The sequence below is a fragment of the Phascolarctos cinereus genome, unplaced genomic scaffold (genome assembly GCF_003287225.1).
Source record: "Phascolarctos cinereus isolate Bilbo 61053 unplaced genomic scaffold, phaCin_HiC Scaffold_726;HRSCAF=1367, whole genome shotgun sequence".
Classification (NCBI taxonomy): Eukaryota; Metazoa; Chordata; class Mammalia; order Diprotodontia; family Phascolarctidae; genus Phascolarctos; species Phascolarctos cinereus.
The window spans coordinates 49,072,011-49,091,693 of record NW_027556098.1 but is presented as its reverse complement, the minus strand read 5'-3'; the positions used below and the strand labels follow the sequence as shown (position 1 = coordinate 49,091,693).

At 35.3% G+C, this 19,683-nt stretch overlaps 1 long non-coding RNA gene across 1 annotated transcript in view; it reads left to right on the top strand.

Moving 5' to 3' along the window:
- LOC110214777 (uncharacterized) overlaps positions 1 to 18,309 on the top strand; it is a 29,512-nt gene extending 11,203 nt beyond the window's left edge. The window contains exons 2-3 of the long non-coding RNA XR_002326369.2: positions 16,394 to 16,704; positions 18,261 to 18,309. This is a non-coding gene — a long non-coding RNA (uncharacterized LOC110214777). The remainder of the gene's footprint in view (positions 1 to 16,393; positions 16,705 to 18,260) is intronic.
- Positions 18,310 to 19,683: the final 1,374 nt, after the last annotated feature.

Here is a 19,683-nt window from a genome sequence, read left to right as displayed (position 1 = left end):
TATTACACTTCTTGTCAGCAACTAGTTTATCATCAGCTACTCTTTGCTGCACTGTTATAAAGGACAAACTTATATTCTTAAAAACACTTTTTTTTTGTTGGGACATAATCCAGAAACTGCAATCAGCAAACTCTTCTTTATGAAGTCACCTTCAGCAAAAGACTTCTCAACAGCACAATTTCTTTAGAAATTTGAAAACTAACCTTAGTAGCCACCTATTTTCTGAATTTGTTTACTTTCTTGAAAAACCACTATTCCCCGCTGAGATTTTTCAACAATTTGGGTGCTTTAATTTGTTTTTCATTGATGTCCAAATTGCTTAAGTCACGATGTTTTGATGCAAAATGGTGATGAAGATTGTATTCCTTCAGAATGGCTATTATTTCTCGGCAAACAAGGCACAATATTTTGTCTCTCATATGAGTAAACAAGTATCTATTTGTCCACTCCAGATTAAACACTCTATATTCTGATTCAATCTTCTATTTCTTTTTATCACCCATTTTACAAAGTCACCCCAAAACTTTAATGTTAAAATAAAAAAATCTCCATAGCAACTGCTCACATACAAAGAAATACTGAACTAAGTGTCTGACCATGGAGAGAGCACCAGACACTCATGTAATTAGGAGGGTGGCCACGCATCAAGGGAAGGGAAGAAGCCCTTGTGTTGTTGCTGCACATTGCATAGTGGGCATCAGCTGTGTTGCTGTGCGGTTGCCCTCATTTTGTCCCTATTTAATGCCAGTAACAACCAAAAACACAGTGAAAAGATACAATTCTTGTCACAGACTAGAGACAGAATGATGATGGTTGGTTGCTATGGGTCACGTGGCAAACAGGAGAGAGTGCACAGTGGTAACTCACCCACCAAGTTACATGGCAAGCGCAATTGTGACTAGTGGAAGGCAGGTTAAGTGGGGCACGGACAAAGTACTTGTTAGTTACATCTTTACTTTCTTTTACATCCTCTATATTTTTCCTGGGCCACCTGAAATGCTTTGGGGGGCTGTATGTTGTGCAGCTTTGATCTAGTTTCTCTACCTTTAAACTTCCTAGTCACCTTGGTTCACAATCTTGGAGCCATTTTTGACTCTCTTTTCTTTCCTGCCTCATGTTCATACAGTTATGTTGTCCTGTTGATCCTTTATTGCTAATAGGTCTCAAATTTGTCGGCTTCTTTCAACTCATATGGCCAATATCGTAGTTCAGGCCCTCCTACACTTCTTGCTGAATTATTGCAATAGTATCCTATTTTTTTTTAGTCTCTCCCTTCTACAATATATCTTCTACGGCTGCTAAAATAATCTTCCCATTACACAGTTCTAAATGTTCCATTTATCTGCTCGAATCTCCTTCAATGGTTTCTTATTTCCTTCGGGATGAAGGCCACTTAAGGCTACGCACAATGTAATTCCAAATATTTAGAAAAGAATTAGATAAAGCATTTATCTTATTATACTTATTGGATATGTCAGACTTTGTAGTAAGCATGGGGAATACAAGTAAAAAAGAATGACAATCCTTGTTCTCAAGCTTCCATTCTAATCAGGAAAGACAATACATTAAAGAGACCTAGAAAGAGATAGGTAGATGGGATAAGTACCTAAAGGCAGAAGCAAGGTAGAAATGTAGTATGGAATGAGCCAGGTTAGATGGGAATGTGGCTATTATAGGTACCTTAAGTGGAACTTTTGGGGAAGAACTCACCAATTACAGGAAGAGGCAGCAGAAGTGGAGGTGTTACCAGCTGCTGGTTCAGAGGTAGATAAGTAGGACTGCTCCTGATTCACTTAAAGTTCTAGGCAAATTAGACTACCAGTTGTTTCTTGACCTTATCATTGATCTTTTACTTCTTTGTGCATTCAAACTTGCTTTTTCCAATGCCAGGAATGTGTTTCTTCCATAAGCCCACCTGTTGGAGTCTTTTTTTCCTTCAAGGCTCTCAGTTCATGTGGTTCATAAGTGCCACATAAATGCATGAGTGTGGTAAAGTATCAGGGGCACTGATTTTGTAATCAGAGGACCTGGGTTCAACTACGGGGCTCTGCTTCTTTCTGTCTATGTGGCCTAAGGCCAATAATTTAACTTCTCAATTTTCTTATCTGCAGAATAAGGTTTAGGTTAGATGATGCCTGTGATCTTCCAACTCTAAATCTATGATTCTCTATGAAAAGAAGTCAAATGTGAACTCTATCTCCCCAGATTGTCTCAGGTAGCATTTTTGCATCCTTTTTTGTTCCTATTACATTGTACCATGTAGCCTACTTGTCATTTCCTTTTGCCTCCCCTCCAAATAGTAAGGTCCTTTAGTATGAAGATGTTGTGATTTTGCTTTTTTTCATCTTTGTATCCCAGTGCCTAACAGAATACTTTGCATACACTTTGCATAGTTATTAAATATTTATTGGAATAGAGACAAGTTAGGTTAAGTGGAAGGTGATGTGTGTGAACAACAAGAGACTGAATCTGGGTAGCACTCTTAGTATAAGAAAGGGCTAGGGCAGGACTCAGTGTCATAAAAGTGCCAAGTGTACGCCAACCCCAGAATTTGGGGCAGAAGAAAGGAACAGAGCAGCTTCCAGTACAGGGCAAACCAGGGTTTTCATTTTCAGCAGAAAGCAGGGTAAAAGTACCATCCAGCATGTGGGGACCCAAGGGCCACATCCATGGTAGAAGTCTGGCCAGACCATTCCCCAGTACAAAACAAGCCAGGCTGAGCAGTTTTTAGCACAGGCAAACCCAGGGACCCCATTTGTAGTAATACAGGGCCAAATCAGAATCTAGGCAGTGCTTGTTCAATCCAACATCCAGGCAGCATGGACCTAAACTAAACTAGGGGGACAAAGCCAGAGAATTTCTGCAGAAGGGAGAGCTTAATCTTAGCTGCTGAACTGAGAATAAAGTGACACAAACCTATGCCACCCAGGAATATGGGAGCAGAACACAATTCTCCAATCCAAAAACTTAAGATGCAGATTTGAATAAACAAAAGAAAATGCTCAACACAACAAACAAATGTTGTGGACAAAGAGGTAACCAAGTAGTAAACCCAGAATAAGAGAATAATATCACAATAAATCCAAGTAGAGCTTCAGAAAAATAAATAATCTTGCTCAAAGGACTATAAGAGTAAGCAAAGAAATGAGGCAAGAGATATAAAATGGGGTAGCAAGGGAGGGAAAAAAATAAAAGAATTAATACCTTAGAACAGATAATAGTATATCTTTCCTAATAATTGAACTTCATGAAAATTAGAATGGGAAAATACAAAACAATGACTCTACAAGAAAACAAAAAAATTAAATAAAACATTTAAAAAAAGAGACTGTAGGGTATATATTATCAAAAACAGCTAACCTGGAAAAATGGCCAAGGAGAAAGAACTTAACGATCACTAGACTTTCGGAAAATAATGACCTGAGAAAATGCTTTTATATCATATTTTAAGAAATCATTAAAGAAAACTTGGCAGATCTTTTAGAACAAATCGATCAAAAACATTTATTAAGGGCCTACTATGTGCCAGAAAGCAAAATTAAAATAGAAAGAATTCACCTAAAAGAATCCTGAAACTAAAAATTCCTAGGAATGTCATAGCTCAAATCCAAAACTGCTGCAAGCAGACAAAAAGAAGGAAAGAGTTCAAGTACAAAGGAGCCACAGATGAATCACACAAGACTTTGTAGCTGCCATATGGTAGAAGAACTTGAAATTTGATATTTCAAAAAGCAAAAGATAAAGGCTTTCAATAAAGAATAATCAGAAAATTCAGCATAATGTTATAGAGGGAAAAATGGGCCTTTAATAAAACAAAAGATTTCTAGTCATTCCTGTTGAAAAGATTAATTGAGTAGAAATTTTGAAATGGTAATTCAGGAGACAAGATCATTTCATCACTCCACCAACACTGGATTAGTGCCAGGGAGGTGCTGGTGAATGTTTAACAACCACCTCTCTTAAAACACACAAAACACTGTAAAAATTACTCTGCATCACTATTGTATCCATCATTTTCTTAAGTCTAGATAGTTAATCAAACTTGATTTATTAATCAAGTCTTGATTTGTAGTATTTGCTGATTTCTGGGGCACAAATGCTCACAGTAAGAATTTAAAAATTGGTTGTCACAGGTAGGAGCTGTGTCTAGCACACCTCCAAAGTGTGTATGGCTAGAACTTTGATAAACTGAGATGGATAATTTGTTATCCAAAGGAAAGACTATTCTAGTCAGAGAGAAAGCTGGGGGGAAAAAAGATAGGAATTCAATTATGAAGGACTCAGAATGTCCTTCTAAGGAATTTGGACATGTTTTTTGTAGAGAGTTTTAGATAAGAAAAAGTGATTCTATAGAATATTTAATCTAGCTTTGGTACACATTAAGGTGGAATAAATGAGATAAACCAGGTAAGAATAAGTTTCTATAATTCTGACATGAGATAATGAAAGTCTAACATAGGGTGGTTAAAGAATTAGAGAATTTTAAGTGCTAGATTTAGGAGCTAATATTTAAAACTAATACATCACCAATTCTCTATTTTTAGACCAATCACGTGATTTTTCCTTTTCTGTCTTCTGTTCAGCTGTTGTCAGTCAAACAATAAGTAGTTAATCAATAGTCAAATAAAAAATAATCAAATCAAAAGGCAATCAATAAGGATTAAGCACATATTAAGCACTTACTATGTGCCAGGCACTATGCTAAGGATTGTACTATGCAAATAAAGGCAAAAGATAGTCTCTTCTCAAGGAACTCACAATCTAATGGAGGAGAAAATATCCAAATGACTATGTCCAAATAAATAATTATAGGATAAATAAGAAATATCAACAGAGGGAAGGCACTTGAATTAAGTGATTGAGATTGGGAAAAGCTTCCTCTAAAACATTGTCATCCAAAATGTTGCTGATGAGAAATGGACAGAACAACCTTAAAATCAGGAAGGCCTAAATTCAAGTCCTGACTCTGACCCATATAGATATAATCCTGGGAAAGTCACTTAAACTGTCAATGTTTTAGGAAATGCCCTAAGAACGTAAATTGTAAGAAGAATGTAAATTATGGGCCAGAGTGGGAGGCAGTGTGGTGAGGGATCTAGGACATAAAATTTAAGTCCTATACAGTTGCATGAAGCACATAATGATTAAATAACTAGGCCTAGATCACCCTTCTAATAAATACCAGGGTTTAGTTTTGATCCCATTCTTTCTAAATCCAAGCTCAACATTCCAGCAACTGCCTCCCACTGCCTTTAGTTTTAAGCTGTGGTTTGGGAAATGTGTATGGTTCGTTATGGTCTAACTTCTGATAGAAAAAAGCTTTCTAACTGAAAATTCTCATGCCTGGTAATTGGCATGATTTAATGTATTTGTAGACAACCGTGAGCTAAATTATTACAGTTTGATTTATAGCTTCTTGTATACAAAGTATATCTATACTTTTATTGGTCAAAGAAATGATTAAAAATTCTACTTTGATGGATATAGAGGAATGCATTTAAAAAAATGTCTGAAAGAGACTCCTGTTAGGTGTGAGATCATGTCAAAAACAGGATGAATAGAAAGTATTATTGCAATATGAACTTAAAACAAATAAACAAACAACAAAATACCACAAATTTTTTATACAATTTCAGAATGTCAGAGTCTGTAGAACAGACCCTATAGACTTTTATTTTAAGAAATACTGAAATACATAGCAAAGTCTCACTGCAAAGTAGCTCATATAGCCTACGTGGTATTTTGGAGTATATAATATGTAGAAATAAGGCTTCATTCTATTTTAAATTTGAAATCTGAGAAACTCATTAGAATTTCATTTCCACTCAAAGTAGAACCTTTACTAAAAATTATCACCTATGACATTTTCTTATGTTAATTTGTTTATTTTAAATCTTATTGCCTTGTCTTTTAGGTTTTTTTTTTCTTATTATACACACATATTGTTTTTATTGTCATTTGCACATTTTAAGCCGGTTTTGCACCTCTGGTACTAGTTAGTTCTTCAGAAAGGGCTTACTCTCAAAACCATGCTAACCAAAATGTGTGTACTTTTCTTTCAGAATCAGTTAAAGTGGTGCAATTAATCCAATGTTGCTATTGTTAGCTCAAAATTAAGGAAGATGGGGATATTTAACTTAATTATCATATTGTTTTTGTTTTCTCCAACTAAATCTTGACTACAGCATAATCTACAATTTCTGTTTGACATTCAGGAGAAATTTTTAAAAGGCACAATCTGATACTTTGTACAGTTTTGTGTGCTTTCAAATTTTATATAGCTTATATGCATGCTATTTCATACTATGGAGAAAAATCAATAAATGAAACTCACTTTGATGCAAGCAAAATTCCATTTTAAGATTGAGTAATGTGTACTAGTTTCTGCATTCTGTGTTTAGCCATCCCAGATTCCCATTAGGAATGTAAATTCATTTTATATCCTATTATATTTAAGAAGTCTGAACAACATTAGGACTTCTTAAATAATTTACTTGAGGTTGTGTTCAGGGGATTGTGTAAATATAAGAATGTGTAAAGTAAGCAATATAAACAAAGAGTAAATCTGAAAGCATGGTGATATAAGCCAAATCTTTGAGGAAAAAACATCTCATTTCTGGCAACCAAAGCCAGTGATGATATAGCTATTCAAACTGTCCATTTGCTTACATGAATATGCTTTTAAATTTGTTACATAATAAATAATATGATTTGAGGCACACAGGGTCTGAGGATTAAACACAGGGTAGTAGACTTAGAAGGGCAATTCTCAACTGTAGATAAATAAAGTGAAAGAGAAATAGGACTGGATCACTTGATTTTGTCCTATGCTAGAAATTATGTTTGTAGTTGAATAGGGCAAGAGGTGATCAGACATATTCTTGTCCAGCTTCTCAGACTTCATGGATGGGGATGGGGTGGTGTAAATGACTAAAACATCATTTATCATTTTTATTTGGCTTTGCTAATATAAAAGAGAACTGTGACTGAACAACTTGTTATAGAAATAGGAATGTGTGGGTAGATTCAAGAAACTAAAAGTGATGCCCACAACAGTCACCATCATAGTAACCCGACTATTGCTAAATATTTTTCTTTAAAAATAATTTAAACCATCCGTTTTTTGTCATATTCAGACCAACTGCAGGCTGGTTCTAGCCTGTCAAAGATTAAGAAATTCAAAAGAAAGAAGCTTCTATCATGACCAACTATGAAAATGAATTTTCTATACTCAGTGCCTAAAAGAAAAGTCAACAGACCTAATGAAAATCATTCTGGAGAGCCAAAAAGAATATCATACATGTATCTTGACTCTATTCTTTATGCTCCCCAGTTCCCACCCGCCCCCCCTTTTTTGCATGAAAGAATACACCCAGGATTGGTACTGGACTATGAGTGTTTTCTATAGTCACATGCTCCTTGCGTTCTTTTAGCTTATTCACATGGGGAAAAGTAGAGGAAACTCAAACGCTGGAGAGGAAGAGAGGATTTTGCATTAATTGAAGTAAGACCATTGTAAGTATTGTAAGTCAAATGGAAGTTTTATAGGACTAATGATTTTGAAAAATAATTTGCAGTGCTACACATACTGTGATTCTTTAAGGATATGTGAGCTTGATCAAGCTCATCAATGCCTTCATTGGTGTATATTGTGACTCATCCATGCAAACCTTGTTACATCCTTTTGAAAATGCTATGGCTATATTGTTGGGTTGGTTTTTTTGTTTGTTTATTTGTTTTTAGTATTCTGAGGGAAAATGCATTGTTCTTAATTATTGTCCATGTATTAGAAGTTTCCATTTGACAAGAACTATCATGTAACATGAATTTCTGAAATGATGAGCAAAAAGAGTCAATTTCCTTGTAAGTTATGGAAATGACTCTTGAATTTCCTAAGAATTTGCAGAGGAATAATGATATTGTTTTTTATAATAATGATACTAGTATGTATATATACACATATACCTATGTGTGTGTATATGTGTTTATATAAAATATATAGCACTTACTATGTGTCAGGCACTGTGCTGATTGCTTTACAATTAATATCTCATTTGTTCACAATGCCTCTGGGAGGTAGATGCATATTATTATCTCCATTTTACAGATGAGTAAATTGAGGCACAGAGAGGTTAAGTTACTTTCCCAGGGTCACATAGGTAGTAAATATCTGAGGCTGCATCTGAACTCAGGTCAGGCTTTTCTGACTCCTAGTCTGATGATTTATCCACTGGGTCATCTAGCTGCCATGGTGGCTTCATTTTCAAAGTGTATGGAAGAGGAGTTAGTACCTACGTTGTTTTGGGAGATAGAAGAAACAGAAATGGAGCTCAGAACTAGTTACATTGGAGGAGGCAAAAAGTGAAAGAATACTATTTCATGTAGCCTATTAATAGAACATAAAAAGAATCAAATAATCAAAATAATATTTTGTACTTTATTTAACATCATTATAATATTTTGCATGCTAACACAGTATACTAATTATTTTCCCTTGAAGAAATTTAATTTATAATATCTTCTCCAACTGGAACCAGAAAAACTGTATTCAAGTACATGTTAGTTGGAGGGGGAAATGTGCCCTGAGAAAAACTTTTGATTTGTAGACTTAAGAATTTTTGCCGTTCGTAACTTAGTACAACGTGCTCTTCTGGGCCCCTGATAGATTATCTTTTACCTTGTACTTAATTACTTGCACTCAAAAATTACTAGTTTCCTAAATAGAGAGTGACACATGTATTTACATATCGAATATGCATAAGTGGTTGAGGAGAAAGTGAGGCTGGTGACTTTGCACAGCCTTCCCTCACTTAAATCCAATTCACTTTCAAGTCATGGCATCACCTTCCAAAAGTCATGCTCCTCTTTGAGAACAAAGGACAAACAACAACAATACAAAAGTGGTTATTTTAAGTCAGAAGTTCTCAATTTAAAAAAAAATGTTACCTTTTTTTGTAACCTTTTTGACAGTCTTGTGAAGTCTTTTTTCACAGTAATGACTTTAAATGCATAAAATAAAATACATAGGGTTGCAAAGGAAATACACATTGAAATACAGATATTAAAAAGTTAATGGATGTCAGAGTAAGACTTTTAATGCACTTCAAGAACTCTTAAGTAAATCCTATGTTGTTAAACAGTTTGGAACAATTATACAATTTATTTACTCCACTTTTATTTTATGGGAAGGATATTTAATTTTGCCTTATATATTCCCAACTCATCACTGGTGCACAAAACATGTTAAGAAATACTGTTAGCATGCCATGGCAATGCATCTACACTCTGGTAGAGAAATCCTAGGGAGTTACCCCAGGTATAGAGATTAAATAATTTGCCCAGGATTGCACAGTCGGTTAGGTGGTTGGTATTGTGGACAGAGTGTTAAATCTGGAGTCAGGATGTTCCAAGTTCAAATCCATCTTCTGATACAGTAGCTGTGTGACTCTGGGCAAGGCACTTAGCATCTGTCTGCCTCAATTCCCTCAATTGTAAAATGAAGATAATAATAGCACCTACCTCACAGAGTTGTTGTAAGGATCAAACATTTGCAAATTATTTAGTACAATGCTTGGCACATACTAGGCACTATATAAATGTTAGCTATTCTTATTATTAATAACACCTATTTTCTAGAGTTGTTGTGAAGATAAAATGAGACAATAGGTGAAGTGGTTTGCAAACTTTAAAGTGCTATATAAATGCTAGCTATTATGATCAGAAGCTCTGCTCTTCTGGACTACAAACTCTTCAATCTACCCACTATACCATAATGAATATATGATTTGAAAAATTTTTGACTATTCAAGGTTGAAATTCCTTATAATTTATCACAACTCAGCTGTAATCTACAAAGAAGCAAAGAAGCAAAGAAACAGCAAAGTGAATTATTATACAATGGAATTTAACTATGATCTAGTTCCAGAAATGATAGCATAACAACAGAAGGGTGTAAAGAGGAGATAATAAAGGGCAAAGAGGAGAAAAAAATTATCCCCATTTGTTGATGGTCTGATGACTTACTTAGGATATCTTAGGGAATCAGCAAAGAAAATGATTCTTTGGTGGACTTCTCTGCTGCTAGTTGTGCCTTTCCCCAAAACTTTTGCATTCAAAATGTATAAAATCTCTATATACTATATATGTAGTTGGGACTCAAATCTGTAATCTCTTATGGGGGTCTCATATGTGTTAGGGATTCATAGGACTTTATTTTCTTCATTTTTAACTTCATGTGCTTTTATGGGGTTAGTTTGGAACTCCTTTAGAATTCCCTTGCTTTAGCAGGAATCCATTTGGGAAATTTCAAGCGTGCTGTCACCTGACCTCAGGATTTAGAGGAAATTTTCATTTCAATTTCCAGTGCAATTGCCTTTGGGTGTGTGGATCCCTAGAGAAATTAAGTGTATGCCCTTTGTGTGTTAGGGACATGGAAACATATTGTATGCATTTTCAAGTGAATTGCCTTATGTCCTGAGAGATTCATAGAAGAATTTTTACCCAGGCCAGTTGGTTTATCACCCAAGGATGTTGGGAGGTAATTTGTAGTCAATTTCAGGTTCCTAATTCTGTATGGAAAGCTCCACATGTTCTGTAAACTCAGTCCGGATAAGAGTTTCTCTTAGAGGAAAAGTTCATTTTTTCTTTTTTTCTTGTTTTTTTCCCATTTTGTTTGTTTGTTTAATTCTAATTTTCTTTTTTTCTTCTCTAAATGTTTGGGTCCAACTTTGTATTTGAGTGGTGATTGTACTCTTGAGAGACTATATTAGATCTGTGCCACTTGGACTTGTTTTGATTCTAATGTATGACACCAGGGAGGCACTTAAAAGGCCAATGCTTAAATCTCCCCAGAATCTCAGAGAAATTTCTTGGATTAGAGACATGGCCAAAAAATGTATAAAATGTAGCATGGCCAATTTGCTGAGGACAACAAATATTTCACCTGATAAAGGGTGTAATATAACAGAGGGCATCTGCAACAGACATAGTAGCCACCAACAGAAGGATAACAGGACCAGGTTGGCCATTTCACCAATAGTCAAGTTCTAGGAGCAATTAGATGATGCCTTAGTGCCAAGGAGAAATTCTGAGTAGGCCTACAATATTTTATCCTCCCAACCAATTGTTATCATTGTTCTAATTTAAGTTAAAGAATCCTATTCATTATGTTAAATGAAGTTCTGATTTTTCCACAGTTAGCACTATTTCTTTCTCTATGGCAATCAACTATATGTTTCATATTAGATATAAACTTAAACTAAAATGATCAGCTAACCCCAGAATTCTGTACTCCAAACAACACAACTTTTCATGTGAGACTTTAAGATGTAGATGCCTCTCTTGTTAGAATGTAAGCTCCTTGAGTACAAGGATTGTTTCACTTTTGTTTTGTATCCACATTGCTTAGACAAGTAGCTGTCATGAAATAAGCACTAAGTTAATGCTTCAGTTAAGTAGCCAGTTACAAATATGCCCATTGATTTGGGGACTAGTTTAAAAACTTGTGGTATGTGAATGCAATAGGAAGACTGTGAATTAATGCAAAATCGAAAGAAGGAAGCACTATCTGCAAAGATCCAACAATGCATATAGGAAAACTGCTAAGATTAGAGTTGGGCAAGGGAATTAAAAACTCAATCTGATGATATCACTTCCTGTTGTCTTGAGTACAAAATAAAAAATAGCCCAAGGAGCTGTAATTGTGCTATCAAATGTTTGGTGGACTAAGATGGGGAATTTAGGCAAGAAAGCTAGTTTTCCTTTTTTGTTTTTCATTTTTTTAAAAAAAATCTGACATGTGATTAATTTCTTTTTTAGTCATTTTTTTCAGTCATGTCTGACTCTTTGTGACTCCATTTGAGGTTTTCTTGGCAAAGATACTGGAGTGGTTTGCCATTTCCTTCTCCAGCTCACTTTGTAGATGAGAAACTGAGGCAAATAGGATAAAGTGACTTACCCAGGGTCACACAGCTATTAAGTGTCTGAGACCAGATTTGAACTCAGGAAGATGAATCTTCCTGACTCCAGGCCCAGAGCTCTATCCACTGTACCACCTAGCTGCCCAAAGCTAGTCTTCCAAAATAAAATCTAGGTGTCTTCCATCTATATCCTTGTTGAATAGCCTTCTCCAGCTATGACTTAATAAACATTTCACTTTATTTACTATTGAATGACCTTTGAATGTCTCCTTTTGTGCTAATATGAAAATTAAACTTTCAGGAGACTGTCGTGAATCAGGCCCAGATCTGAACAAGTGCAAATCATTCAGGATTGGAACAGAATACAATTATCCCTTCCTAGCCCCTTCAATCTGGAAAATCCATGTAAAATTTTTTGGCCCTCTCTTCATACCAGAGAAGGTCTGATTTTTTTTCTTTTTCTTTTACAGGGTGTTTATAGTACCTTATTGTAAAATTTGGGTTAAGTATTTGGTCATAGGCTCTGTATTGTCTGCTGGCCTTCCAGTGTTGTCTGCGGCTTCTGCAAAACTCCCCAAATATTCCCATTTAATTTATTATGCTGACTGGTGATATATTGAAACTATGATGGGGATAGTCGTGATGTGGAAGGGATAACTGTAGTATTTTTGATGTGATAGACAAGTAGTGGATAAGAAGGAAAGCTCAGATTGATTGGCTTTCATGATTCTGGCAGTCCTTTTGATGATGTCTCAAGATTGTAGTTACTTATCGTGAGGTGCCCTTGAACACTGGGAGATCAGAAAGTAAATTGCTTGTAGTCTTTCAGCAAGGGAAGACTGATGATTAAGGACACACATGCTTTCTATTCTTTTTTTTTTTTTTTTGCTTTTTGGTGAGGCAATTGGGGTTAAGTGACTTGCCCAGGGTCACACAACTAGTAAGTGTCAAGTGTCTGAGGTGGGATTTGAACTCAGGTCCTCCTGACTCCAGGGCCTGTGCTCTATCCACTGCACCACCTAGCTGCCCCACATGCTTTCTATTTTTAAAGAACTTTTCCTTGAAGAGAGTTTTAGTAAACAATCTTTTAGGACAACCAGTTGTATTGTCCCTAGACCTTCCAGCCTCTTCCAAATTTCAGCCTCTTCCAAATGCTACTGGGAGACCTCTTCTGAACTCAATTTATCTTTTGGGAAGGATTAAATTTGGAGGGACTAAAACTGCTTTTGTTCTGTATTAGAAAAGAACAAATTCAGAAGAGTGAGTTGCGTTCTGCCCTAGCCAAGCCTGGTTGCCTTTGCGTTCTCGATGGTCATCATTACTCATTTGCCTTAGTGAGGCCTACTAAAAGAAGGCCTCTTAAAATTTTAAGAGATTTATATGTATGGCTGAATGGGAAAAGAAATGTGTGGTTTTGAATGGCTTTTCTGAAATGACGATGTGGTTGAACAAGTAGCCCTCAGTCCTGTATATGGACATAGACAGCCAGTTGAGGGGTGAGGATACCAACAATAAAAACATGCAAACCAAGGCAGGTCTCTGAAATTTTAGGATTACATAACTACTGTGTTAAAGCCCTCTTTGAGTTTTGTTTGGTTTTTTAATTTCAAATTTAAAAGGGCAATTATAATTTTATGGCATGGACTTTGTTGTGTTTTGGGCTTTTTTTTTTGTATGAACCATTATGGGAGGCACTTGAAAGGACAGCACTTAATTGTCCTTAGGACAATTAAACTCAGAGTGCAATTGATGTTAATGACTTTTCAGAAATTGAGGATATGGACAAATGTTCCGATTGATTTCCAGTTAATTTGTTGAGAACAGCAGCATTTAAAAATTTCCACTCTCACCACTGAATTGTGAACTATGGCTCTCTCTGTCTCTCTTCTTTCTCTCTGGAATTTTGTGTGAAGAGGCTCTTGACCCAGTGGACAGTGGAACAGGAACAGCTCCTATCGGCAAAAGGCAGGCCCACTAGTGCTTATTTCTATGATTAGCCTTTCCACATTCATTCTAGTACAATACCCAGAGATCATTGTACATCACCTCAGGAAGGGTGTAGAGGACCTTCTATTGCTGGGAGCAAGCTTGCTTTCTAGCAACAAGGGAAAGGTAAAAGTGCCTACCTGGTCTTCCCAGAAGAAAAGGTTGATCCTTTCCAGAGGCCTCTCCTTGGTCAAAAATTTCTTATTCCCTTCTTCCCCCTCCCTCCTTGGGAGAACACTAAGGAGATAGAGGTACAGGGAAATTCTTTCCAACTCAGAATGAGAATTGGTAATCATACAGAAAGATTCATCTTTTTTGTTCATCTAATGTTCCTGGTATTGTACCTGCTTATGGTCACCTATTTATGTTGAGAAATACGTTGTTGACTTCAAATGTGGCATTGACAGTGACATAGTAAACCTTCAGGGTGGGGCTGGGGGTGGCAAACAAAACCTGACATTTCTCATCTTTATTTTCCATATTCAATCACTTCTTTTGGGAGCTACAAAATTATTTGTTTTGTTTTGGTTTTGCTGTGTTTCTATTTTACTTTTTCTTTTCCTCCTTTAATGGTGCCAAAAGTGGCTTGGGACAGCTGAGTGGCCAGTAGATAGAGAACCAGGCCTGAAGTAAGGAAAACCCATTTTCCTGAGTTTAAGTACAACCTCAAACACTTACTGGCTGTGTGACCCTGGGCAAGTCACTTAACCTGTTTGCCTCAGTTCTTCATCTATAAAATGAGCTGGAGAAAGAAATGGCAAACCACTCCTTGCCAAGAAAACCTTAAATGGTGTCACAGTTGGATACACAGAAACAACAAAGCAACAAAGTGGCTTATTGAATGCTAAAGTTAATGGTATGCTAGTAATAGCTGTAAAGCGATTTAAGTGGTGGAAGGTCCTTTAGAATACCTTACCACCAAGAGGTAGAGACTGATAGGGGCAATATCTTAACCTTTGCCCCCTTGCAATTTAAACTAGTCTTTCCTTGAAAGTATTGATACATTCCTGGAGAGTTGTTTGCCTAAGAATACTAAAGATGCCATTGACGTTACTTCCTAATAATTTCTGTACAAAATGTTCATGAAGAGCATCATACATACCCTTTAATGCTTAGCAAACCAGAAAGGGCAATTCTTCAGTCAGCTGAATTAGTTTGAGGTATCTTTACTGCATCTCCTTGTATAGAAGGTTGCTCCTTCCTACGCTTAAGTAAATTTCCTTTTGTTAACTGTTGAATGACCTATAAGTATCTGATTTTGTTCTAATATTGAACATAAACTACCAGGAAATTATCCTGCATAGACACTGTCCAGAACAGCAGTGAAGGAAAGATTTATAGAAATTAAAGGTGTATATCCTTAAGTGATCCAAGTATCTTGAATGCAAGAGAGAGAAACAAGATAGAGAAAGCAAAATTTTCTGGCGGGTAAGATAAAAAGGTACTGTGATGAATCAGAAATTTAGTGTGCATGACATAACATCAGATAATATTTGAGACTTACCTCTTACTCAGAAACATACCCATTGTCTTTACAATTATTAACAATTCTTGATTCATAAGGATCAGCATTATAGATACCATAATCTTAAAATCAAAAGAATACTAAATTGAAGTAATGGAGATAGGTTAAATTGCATTTGGAAAACTGTGAAGTATTATTCATGATCCCAGGCTTTTCTCAGAAATAAAGGCCCTTCTTTGTAACATTAATATTGTTCTGGCGAGAGAGGCAGAATGGTGTAGTATATTGACAGTTGACCTTGGAATCAGGAAGAATTGATTTAAAATTAAATCTCATGTAAGTATGGGATTTTGGGCAAGTTACTTAAGCTCTCAGTATCCTAGGCAATTCTTTACATTTATAAATTGTAGAAAAATGGCTAACCTGCTTTTGTAGATTGAGTTTTCTCACTGGGAAACACCCTACACTGATGAAACCACAGGTCTATACCCACTTACTCTCTTCCCCCCAAAATTCATCTGATGATACTGTGAGGCAGTGGTGCCTATTTACTGGTTTGCAAACTCTTTGGGGGTTCACAATGAAGGTCCAAAGAGTTTGTGCTTAAATGTCACTTTAAGTAGTAAATAATTGTTCAATTATATTACAAATCTATTTCCCTTGTATGACAAGAATACGCATATATGTGGGATTTTAGGTTCATTCCTGCAGCAATTTGAAATCATCATGATCACGTGCACAGTTTTTGTGTGTGTTCAGTGATTACAAATGCTGACTGCTTCTAAGTGCAGCATGTTCTTGTAGTTTCTCAATCTGTCATCTAATTGTTCCAAACCAACACAAGGGTTTGACATTCAAGCACAAACTGATTCCCACAGATAGTCAGACATTATGCATATCCTCATTTGTGTTCTGTATACTGTACCAGAGTTGCTCCCTTATTCTCATCAGTTACCTTGTAATTGTACCCCATCAGCTGTGTAATCATGTTATCAAGATGTTACAAATGTTTGTTTTATTACAGCACAAATATCAACCGGTTTGAAAACCATGATCACTGGCCTTGAACATTACAAGTCATCTTAAAATCATCATGGACCATCACAAATATTCTACAGAAATGTATCTTATATTTCCTGTTATTGCAGCATTAAGGCTGTTTTCCAAATTAAATTTATCTTCCACTTATGTTACTATTCTATCTGGCGGATTTTCAAATGGACTGGTTAGCAACACTGGTCAATCATTCAGTGGAACTTCTGTGAGATTATTAGCTGGTGTTCCAATGGTAGAAAAGAAGAAAGTCATGTCTGAAGAGATGCTTTCCTTACAAAGGTTAGTTTATATATAAACATTGTTAAAATGAATATATGCAATTGAACTTTAAGTATATCCATCATTTAATACAGCCAGTAGAAACTAGTTATTCATTTTCATTGATTGGTTAGGTAGCTGAAAAAAAAATCCATATCTCAGCAAGAGACCTTGTTAAAGTCTCCTACCACTTCTCACCACATTTGTACAAATGGACATTTTCACTTTTTGTAAAGCCAAATACAGAAATAAACTCAATGTGAGCCCAGATTTAAGACTATTTGTTTGGTGTTGAGCCAAATGTTGCAAACCTTTGTTCAAATTGACATTCAAGCACACATTGATTTGCAAGGATAGTCAGACATCCATGCATACATTCATTTGAGTTCCCTGTTCAAACAGAAAAAAGTTTAACCCTGAAATTAAATTTATATATGATTATTTTATTATGTTAAACATCTTCTAAGTTGTAAATTATTTCATTAAATGCTATTACTATTCAACAAAATTTATAAAATAAATTTAATATGGAGTTTTGCAAAAAATACTAAGCATTTGCAGTCTTGCTGTATTACTTTTAATTCCTATAGAATATCCAACATAAATATTCACAATTATAATTTTATACTTATATTTTTCAAAATATGAGTTAAAATCTTACATTTTATAATTATGATTATATAATCTAAAATTTAATTTAGAACTCTTGCGGGCAGAAGTTATCATTGTACTTATAAGTACTTAATGAATGAATCTAATATTATGATTAGCACAATTAAATTACCCTGGGTTTCCCAACACTTTTTTGTTGTTGTTGAATATTTTTTCAGAACAAAAAAATGGGGAACCACTGCTATATAGCTATGAATCATGAAATACTATAGTATTAAAAAATTTAAAGTTTATGTCATCCAAAAGGCAACAGAGTGGTACATCATGAGTGTGAATAGGCTACAATATATTGCAAAGAATTCTGCAAGATAATTCTCATAAAGGATAAAGCTGATTATGTAATGATCACAAGAGATAACAGGGGATGGCTTACGTGATTGAATGAAAAGTACTTGTTATGTGCAAAACCTATGTTAAGTTCTAAATATAGAAATGTAAAAGTGAGACAGCCCCTGTTCTCAGAGACCTTAAATTCTTCTAGGAGAGACAACACACGTAGGTGAGTGGTGGCAAATTAGTGAAAGAAGTTATGAATTGACAAGTCATATGGGTGATGAGTGGAATAATAGGTTTAATTGATATGCCCTCTCCAAAGGCTATTGTAGTATTGATTTGATGACAATGCTCAGAGAAAAAAGTGAAAAGTGAGAAGGGTGGTGGTGGCAATGTTACATGTTTGGCAGTGGGATGGAAAAATGTCCCAGTGATAGAGGAAGAGTGATAGCCTACCTCCTCCAAGAAGGAATGTTCCATTGATATTCAAAAATCATCAAAAGATTTAGCACAAGGCCTCTAGCACATCAGATGGATTCTCGTAGAAAAAATGATTATAGGATGTGGATGAGAATTTCATAAAAATGGGAAAGTATGGATGAATAGTTCTAATTTATTCTATTGTATCCCAGATCCATTGAAGTACGAATCAAAGAATCCATGAGGGCAAACAGCATTGGTATGTTTTTATTATTTTGCTTCATGGCCCAATACACTTGACTATATTTTCTTGTAATATACACACAGTGGAAATTTGGCTTGCTTAAGAAGTTCTAGATTCAGACAATTAAACAGTTCTGTCATTCAAAGAAAGGTAAGTTCAAAAATAAGGATACAAATGCACAGGTCTTAAATGTGATGACCCTTTAAATAGTATTGTGTTTTTATGATCTATTCTATACATATGGAATATGAGAAGTATCGTATTTATGATTCTTGATTGTTTGTAACATTTTAGGAAATGTTTCATTTGATCAAGAAAGGTTCAATTACAGAAGCACTCCCTATTTTGTTTATTTCAATTTGGCCCACCTTCAATTTTCTTTTTCTCTACCTTCCCCCCCTTTTTTCCTTTTCATTTATTGTAAAAACTATCCCTGGGGGAAAAACTCAGCAAAATATAGAAGAAACAGAGTTTAGTTCTTATTAACAATGATTTATCAGTCAGTTTAAAATTTATATAGCAGAGATGAAGAGACAATATTTTATATGTAACACAGGATGTCTGGGAGCCCTTGCTATTTTTCCTATGTTCAAAGTGTACTGTTTTGCTTAATAAAATTTGTGAACCATGGCCCTTTGAAGTTCAAAACTCTATTTATGGACTATGCATATCACCAGTAAATTAGTAAAACATTTAGTTGACAGAAAATAAATGTAAATTTAAAAATGAATTAAGTAATACAAGACAAGTTAATTTATTCACAAGTGTGCAAAATCTCCTACTCTTCCTTGGAGTAACAGATAACATTGAAACCTTCCAGAGGACACTTGTCAACATTATGAGCAAACTGTCTCACATTTTATTGGCATACAAGAAAGTATCAATCATTTCCATATGTCCTCTCAAGGTAGTATTACAATTTTATTATTTTGACTCAATCTGCCCATGGTAAATTAAGGTTTTCCAATTAATTAGGACTGTCTTTATTTCTGTAAAGCATGTTTTATACTTGAATTCATATAGTTCCTAGGTGAATCTTGGTAGATACACCCTCAAATAAATAGTGGCCTTTATATTTATTTTGACCCTTCTTGTATCATTGTCTTGTGCTAGAGGGGTTTGCGTAGCTCAATGAAACTAAGAGCTATGCCATGTAGTCTTAGCCAAGCTGGATAGGTCAAAGTGGAAAGTTCTGACAAAAGGTGATCAACTAGTGAAGGAAATGGCAAGCAACTCTAGTATCTTTGCAAAGAAAACCCGTTATTAACATGACAAAAGATATGACATCGGAAGATGAGCACCTCAGGTCTTAAGGTGTCCAACAGGTTACCAGGGAAGAATAGAAGGTAATGACAAGCAGCTCCAGAAAGAACGAAGCAGCTGGGCCACAT